Raw genomic sequence first — 8,365 nt, 5'->3', positions numbered from 1 at the left:
GATGTGTGGCAAAGCCAGTGTCAAGCAGACACCATTTACTATTTCGTTTGCTCATATGTTTCGTTTATATCAAGTACAATGCATTGCATGTACGGTACGCTATATTGCACTCTACGTCCATGCCACAGTTGTACTCGTGCCTACGGGTGACAAAATTTCATTTTCAACTTGCCGGCATGTTCTCGTTTTGAATGCCCGGATAACAGCTTTGGCTTTTGGCTCAAGGTCACTTGAATAATCTCCGACAACGGGAGCTAAAAGCATTTCATGCTTAAAAGAGTAGGCAACCTTAAACTTTGACTTAGGTGTTTCTTTTTTGCACTCGCATCCCGGCGTTGGTGTTCTATGCTTTGGTAAACAGTAATAAGTGATTTCTGATCAATTATAATTATTCCAGACACTTCAGTAACTCAACTTGAACTAAGCTTATGCTTTGATATCATGTCTATAAAGAAACCGATGGATTTTGCACTGTACTACTTTGTTTCTTTTTTTCCTGATTTATTTTTAATCTGGTCTCAGCTAATTAGTTATAATTATCCCATACACTTCAGCAAGTCCGCTTGCAACAAAACTTATGCTTTCATATCATATCTATAATGAAAGTCATGAATTCTGAACTGAACCATTTTTTTTCTATTTTTTTTGTATTTACTTGGATTGCATCCACGGTCGTCTCAGCTAATTAATTCTAATTATTCCAGACACTTCAGTAACTCAACTTATAGCTAAACTTATGCTCTGATATCATATCTATAATGAAATTCGTGAATTTTGTACTTTACTATTTTTTTCGATTTATTTTCACCTCTTGATCATCTCAGGAGGTGAACCGAAAGTACTGTCCAAAGAACAAATGGCACTCGACGCTCCTGCCACTAAAAACTCCCGATACAGCTTTCTATTGCTCAATGCGTGCAACATAAAATTGATTTTCTCTCTTTTTCTTTTTTTTTTCTAGCGTGAAAGAAGCCCGCGAATACACGCAAAATTGCCGCACAACTAGCCGCTCGAGGCACTATGCGTGTATCCGCGGGCTTCTTTCACGCTCGGAAAAACCCTTTTAATGTACCACGTATTGGGCAACAGAAAGCTGTATCGGGAGTTTTTCCTGTTGCTCTATAATTTTCTGATTGACACTTTTCAGCTAAATATAATATCTGAGAAGCTAATTATTTAGTATTAATTGATTCATAATTATTAATTATAATGCTTATCTAATTAGTTATCTAATGTAAAAAATTGAGTATCTGTAAGCGACGGCAAACAACATTACCTTGGTTCTGTCCAGCTACGTGGCATTTGCCTATATTTAAGTGTCGGTGCAAGAAAGTTGGGACACCCTGTATATAGTGGGTGTTAAAAATTAGAGGCTTTACGAAAATTTTTAAAAATCGCTTGTAGCAGGTAGCATAATTCTTATCACTTAGCTTGGTTATTCGAAGAAACGGACATTAGTAACACAAGAAATTGAAACTAATATTCTAATAATTAACAAAAAATTACTAATGAACTTCTTAGTTAATTATCTTACGACACGTATTGCAATATATGAATTGTAGCCGGTGAGTTTGCAAGACGCATCCACCTAAAATTAATTTCCAGTATAATACCAGTTTCGAGATATTATTGCCCAAAGTGTGGGACGAAATACATGGGCGTTTTAGTTGCTTTAGTTAGTTACGTTTTAGTTATGTATAAAACAGCATTTTGGTAACAAATTAAGTGTAACAACAGTGCATTTTTACGGCGAGTTTGATGGCGCATATCTCCAAACTGGTGTCATTCTGGAAATATATTCCAAGTGGATACGCCTGAAAAGATCACCGGCTCAAATTCGTAAATCGCAATATGTGTCGTAAAGTAATAAAATAAGAAGTTAATTAGTGATTTCTTTTTAATTAGTTGAATGTGTGTTTCGATTGCTCGTGCTACTAATGTCCGCCTCATCGATTAACCCAGCTCAATGATAAGAATTATGCTACCTGCCACAGGCGATTTCTAAAACTTCCGTAATACTTAACAATGACCACCCTGTATATATATATATATATATATATATATATATATATATATATATATATATAGACACCACATTGGAGCACAAGACAAACGTCCCAACAAGCAGTGACCAATGACCGATGATTGGGCACCTCCTGGATTCCCATCGGCTACTATTGTAAGTGGCCAGTGCCCTGTCTGTGTCAGAAAACGGCATTGCCTCCATGTTAAATATGGGCAAGATGGTGGGAAAAGTAGTATGTAAGCATAATCAATAAATATGTTTTTAAAGAGTGCGTTTTGTTTAGTTGTTAGCCCTTAGCGCACAATAAAATGAAACAAGTTTGGGTGATCTCTGCGACGTGGTGTCCATATTTTACATGAAAGCCTAGGTCTATTCTGTAACACGTAGAGACGGGGTGCTGGCCAGTGTGCTGGGAAACTGCTTGGCCACCACGCACAATCTACGCTGTTATACTTTGCCGGTAGCAAATCGTAGCGCAGAAGCACAGGTACAAATGTTTAATCAACGGGACGGCATGCTGTCTACCGTTTGTCATGATGTCAAACTAACAAGCACGAACAGCGACAATTGTGTACGTTGCTGGTCCGTAGTTCATTTCGCGCCGGTTGCTTCACGTATTAAAATAAATATTTCTTTTTAATACAAACGATTAAAACTGTGCGCGCACACAGGGCGCGACATTTCCGACGTTTGAATTTTGCACTATTTCCCGCGCGCTCCGTACGTGACCGGCCGGCGCACTGCGTTACCGCGATAAAGAAAATAGTTCCTCAAGGAAGCTAAGCAGAAAATTTTCACACTCTTGCAAACCACAGAAATTGTTAAGAAATACCATTATATTACAAGATTTGTTAATAAATATGGCAATTCACATCTATGAAAGCGTGGATTTGTATGCGCGTTTTTGTGTGAATGCGCGCTTGCGCTGTTGACTCTTTGGCGGATTCCGGAACTTTGTGCGTGCGGCGTATATGTGCGGGTTGCGTGATGAGTTTGCTGTGTTTTCTGTGCCCTTTGCCTCGCTGTGACATCTTTGGTATATTACAACTTATTGCTCGGTCTTTATGGACTACACGGTGCCTCGAAGATCACCATGATCGCCTCCGACTCAGCCACATCGCAGGTGAGTGAGTGTTTCGAATTCGACTTGCTCGTTCATTGCGACGCTATCAGAAAAAGTGCGTACAGAGCCCGTGCGTGTCTTCCACGCGCCTCTGTGCTCGTTTTCATTACTAGTACTATCCTTCCGTTGCGAGAATTGGTTGTGCAGCACTAGATTTGTGATATTGAGCATGAAGTTTTGTCCTGATTTAACTTCACAGCGCGCTTGCGGTGACGTAAAGCAGCTATGTGGAGCCAGCTAAAACAGGGCATGTTGTGTCACGGCCGGGCTCGACTGGCGCGCACGCTCGCTTCTTGCGAACGCGCGCGCCAGTCGAGCCCGGCCGTGGTTGTGCGCGCCACGATTTTTGGTACGGTGTTCCAGCACCGATTGAAATTAGCCTTATTAATGAGCGCTCGTGCTCTGCCGTTTTGGTGGGCAGCTATGTGGAGCCAGCTAAAACAGGGCATGTTGTGCGCGCCACGATGTTTGGTACGGTGTTCCAGCACCGATTGAAATTAGCCTTATTAATGAGCGCTCGTGCTCTGCCGTTTTGGTGGGCAGCTATGTGGAGCCAGCTAAAACAGGGCATGTTGTGCGCGCCACGATGTTTGGTACGGTGTTCCAGCACCGATTGAAATTAGCCTTATTAATGAGCGCTCGTGCTTTGCGTTTTTGTGGAAACAATGGGACGTGAAATAATCCGAACTGTACTGTAATCAAGTATATTTCGTTCGCGCAACGCCGTCCATTGACGTGCATGAAGTTTCATGGCGTGTCGGGATCGGCGAAAATATGCGCGGGGCGTTTTGCCGTTCTAATGTATTCTGCTGCGCTGTTCGCTTGAGGATCGAGTGCCCAGAGTCCGCTGCACGCCGTGCGGTAGACACGCGCTGTGGTGCGATAATAATAAAGAATTGCAATGGCGTATATGTGATTCTTTGTGATAGGTGAGATAAAAAAGGGCTGATGCCAGTGAATGCTGTGAAATCATCAGGTTATGTGTGGTTTGTTTTCTACCGGTACGCGCGCGGTGAACTTTTTTTTTAACCATTATCTCCCTTCGACGCCATCGAGTACTTCGCGCTAACGCCTTCGCGTAGGCGCTCTATATTCACGGAAAAGGCAGATTCTGTGAGATGCTATGTTCTGCTTTAGTGGGATGAAACATTCAAAATAATGTCATGGTGTGAAGTTTCAGCCTTTGGCCCTTCAGTAACTGATTGATATAACTAAGTTCGAAAATCAGTAAAGGAACGAGATGCTTGGGCATATTTGCCGTGTCGTCCCACTGTGCTCCCAGTGGCATGTAAGCGTTATCGACAAATGTCAAAAATTATCAAGGCTTTTTATGAGATAGAAGCAGACAGCTATGTCAATAAGTTATTTTTGCTTTGAATTCACACACTAAAGAGGAGAGAGAGTTAAAGGGGAGCGTATCCTTGTGATCTAAATGACGCTTTGCCATAAGCTTGGAACAATGGTTTGTTGGTGGAGCAGTTCTGTGGAATACTTAGAGAGTAAGCAAACTGCAGTAGCAGCAGTTAGACGGGGAGTAAAAAATGCAACACTGGTTTTATATGAACGAGCTACCTTTAAGATGTGGCCGCAACAGTTCATGCAGTAGATGAGCAAAAATAATTTTAAAATTTAGGAGAGAAATTAAAAATAAATTATTTGCCCACCTCACACTGCCAGTGGCAAGAGCAGCCATGCTTTAATGTTTTCAATCAGTCATTTATATCCATCCATTTATGTCGGCCTAATCGTCCATGTAGATGTTTTGATTGTTGCTTTTGAGTTATCGTGGCGTCACATTTTAATACTGACATCTGTTTTCAGAATCAAAATGAGCCTGGAGACGCCACAGCCGGAATGCAAAAGGTGAATTCTTTGGCCATTCATCATCTAGCGTCACCATGATCAAATGCACTGTTGCCAGGAGAATGTATTGCTGGGAGGTATTCTCCTTAAGATTTAGTAAAAATGGTAGCATTAAGTGTCTCCTTTGCGATTTTGCATAGCCTTTGATTTGCGAGTCGATTCATTTATTTGTTGAGGTGGATGAGGCACACCCTGTCTTTGTGTCTTATGTACACATTCAGCTGAGTTGGTCTGGGACACAGCAAGCGAATCTGATGTGTAGTGGTAATATCGCATTAACGTCGACTGTTATCTTCCTGTTTGAGCTGCTTGCTACTGCTGCTTGCCAACACAAGCAGCAGTTGCCCACGATGGCGTGAAAGAGGTTCATTGAAGAATGGCACATACTCTGAGTAACATACCCAGAGATCCAAGCAGGTCCATCAGATGGTTATTAACCCACTTCCCGTCTACATAGCAGCCCTACCCATTATGCCATTGACCACCAAGTGACACAAATTGGCTGGAAAATAGTTGGACAGACACCCGAAAGTATGTGAAGTATCCTAAAAATGCTACTTGCATTAAAGTTTTCAATGCTTTGGTTTACTTACTATTTTATTTTGTACTGGGTGAATCCTTGTTTTTCTGAAGCACATGGCATCCCAACAGCATAACAAGCTATGACATTAGTTTTAGCTGTTTTTATTAGTGACATTAGTTGACATTTTAGGTCTGGAGCAGGCAGTATTTGTGTGATTTATTCGGAGTGTGGCTGTTGTGTAAATGTGCTTAAAATCCTTAAACTACCTCACTAATATTATTTACCTAAACGTGCCATTTCACATAGGTTGGAGAGGTGCTCATTCAGATGATCCTGGCACAGCTTGCCATGGTGGACCAGGCAAGTTTGCAAGGGCCTTGATTCACCATGTGTTCACTGAGGAGAACTTCATGGGCCACTTACTTCTCGGAAACACCACCACCAATAGGCAAAAAGAGGCTCTTGGCCTTATCAGGGTCAACGCTGTTATAGGCAAGTACCGTACATCCTTTTACCCATTGCATTTTTGCCTTCACATTTTGTACTTGGAATTACCAGCTTGCTATTAGCACAACAAATGACTTTCAAGTAGCCTGTGTCTGCAACTACGTGCTACAATAGCCTACTATTTGGAATGAATGTTCATTTGATCTCAAGTCTCTAACGCCTCCATACTAAAGTGCTAAATTTTAAAAGCAGCCTTAACTGCCAGAAGTGATTGGTGGCTCCAACTGACAAAGTTAGGTGTATTTGCGCATTAGTTGCACTACTTGACTGTCATTGCAATGAACAGTTGCAATGAAGCAACTACCAATCTGTAGTACCAATCTGTGAAGCTTGCTACCAATCTGTTGCTATAGCGGGTGTGCTTAAGTAGCCTGAAAGTGTTGTTATAGGAATTGTGGAGAAGCTATGCTCAAGTGCAGTTACTGCTCAACTCGAGGGACAGCACTTCCACCAAATTTCAGCAATCAAAATGGCCCTCCAGCTCCAGATTCTGTAACGCAAAACATAGTGGTTTCACCTATTTCAACAGACCACATTGAATTAAAGTTGCTCCTGTCTTGAAGGAGGTCCATGTGGTGGCAGACAGTGGCCTTTAAGCAGAATGAGCTTAAGTTACGGGGCATAATTGTTTGGTTGTTTCGATGAAAGCAACAATAGGAACAGTTGCCAAATTCGTTGTCAACATTGCTATGTTTAGCAATGTCCATTCATTCTAGGCACTCAACCAATTAAGATCTAATTTATCACATTGTATTGCAGGATGTGGAAAAAACAAAGGTATTTATTTGACTTTTCCTCACGTTCCCATAAAATGATCAGTACTCAATAGGCCCTTGGCAGCTACTATATAAAGCTTATTACAGAACATGAGGCATGTCCACAGGTCCTAGTCTGAAATTGTTGGAAATGTCTCCTGCTTTCTTAATTCAAGGACGCACTTGCCTGTTTTCAGCGTTATTATAAACCAGTGCTCAAGTACTATGGGTTTAGATTTATCAAAGATTGAATGAGCTTTGTAGGTGTTCATGTTTAACCCATTGAGGATCACATATTTTCTGGCAAACGTCCCCCAATTTAAGTGTTATATTTTTATTCTGAATCGTTCTTCAGAGTGACCTTTCGAGAAAAAAAATGGGTAAATAATTTTTTAGGTCACAAAGTGACAAAGATTTCTTAGTGTCCGCTGTTTTACACCATGTTTATTGTAGCATGCAGGGCAAACTAGCATAATCACATTTTTTAAATGTAATGACACTCACAAAACATTAAACTAGTTGAATACTCCCAAACTACTGCAGTGATGGGCACCATAGAATAAAGAGAAAGATCAGTTTTGGAAGAAGCCAAGGGGCAACAGCACAATCAGGATTTTTGTAGAAGTCGCAGAAGGTTACAGAATCTGTAATGTGATGCTTGGGGACACTTCATTCTTAAAAGGTATGCTTATTTATATGTTCTTTCGCCGCCTCATATTTATGGTCGTGACCACACGATTTGTTTCCACCACTCTACATGCATGGCAGTGACCCTCAAAGGATTAGCAGAGCCAGTCCACTTGCATATTTCTCTTGTAAGACTGAGCATTTCTTCGTATTTCTTCTTCGCATTTATTTGTGTTAGTGTAACCAGGTCGGCGTGCAACTGCAGTAAATCCTCGTTATAAGCAGTATTTTGTTTTCAGTATGGAGGCATAAGAATGGTCATCACGATGCGAGAAGTGCACTCCAGTAGCATATGAGCTCGTAAAACAAATTCAGATATACCACACTCAATTCTGGCCGCATAAGCGTATTTGGAGCAACTCCTACGAGGAAAAGTGCAATAAAGTGCTGCACATTTTGATTATGATTGTTGAGAGAACTAATTTTAGTTGCCAGTAGTCTACCGTTAAGTTTTTTCACCAACTGTATGAAGTCTTTTTTCCACCATTTTGTTCCTAAGCAAGCAACGTTCACATTTTCACACCAAGGATATTCATGAAGTTATTCTGCCACAGTGGGCTTTTCCTGTTTGCCTTCTGCATATTGTACTAAGTGGAGTCCTCCGGTGCCACTCCACTTTGAAAGCTGGTCATTCTCTAGAATTGAACTCGTGAAAACTTGGAATAAACAAAACAAATGAAACAGTTTCATTATAACAGGGCGTACTGTATATCGCACTTTTGCATGTGGAACATTGATCTTTAACGTCATGCTGTTTTTCCTTTATTACAGGCTTTACCTGTCACAAGTTTCCTGGGACAAACATGACCTACATTAAGAACACTCTGGCCTCACTTCTCGCAAGGGACCTGAAGTGTCCAGAAGAGCTCAAGTCTGTGGAC

General features: G+C 41.2%; 1 long non-coding RNA gene across 1 annotated transcript; it reads left to right on the top strand.

Annotated features, from left to right (window-relative positions):
- The first annotated feature begins 3,013 nt into the window (after positions 1–3,013).
- LOC125942905 (uncharacterized) lies at positions 3,014–6,528 on the top strand. Its single transcript, XR_007465411.1, has 3 exons — positions 3,014–3,149; positions 4,971–5,012; positions 5,842–6,528. It is a non-coding gene; the product is annotated as an uncharacterized LOC125942905 (long non-coding RNA).
- The last annotated feature ends 1,837 nt before the right edge of the window (positions 6,529–8,365 follow it).

This window comes from Dermacentor silvarum, chromosome 2, assembly GCF_013339745.2.
Source record: "Dermacentor silvarum isolate Dsil-2018 chromosome 2, BIME_Dsil_1.4, whole genome shotgun sequence".
Taxonomy (NCBI): Eukaryota; Metazoa; Arthropoda; class Arachnida; order Ixodida; family Ixodidae; genus Dermacentor; species Dermacentor silvarum.
This window is presented reverse-complemented; position numbering and strand designations above follow the sequence as displayed.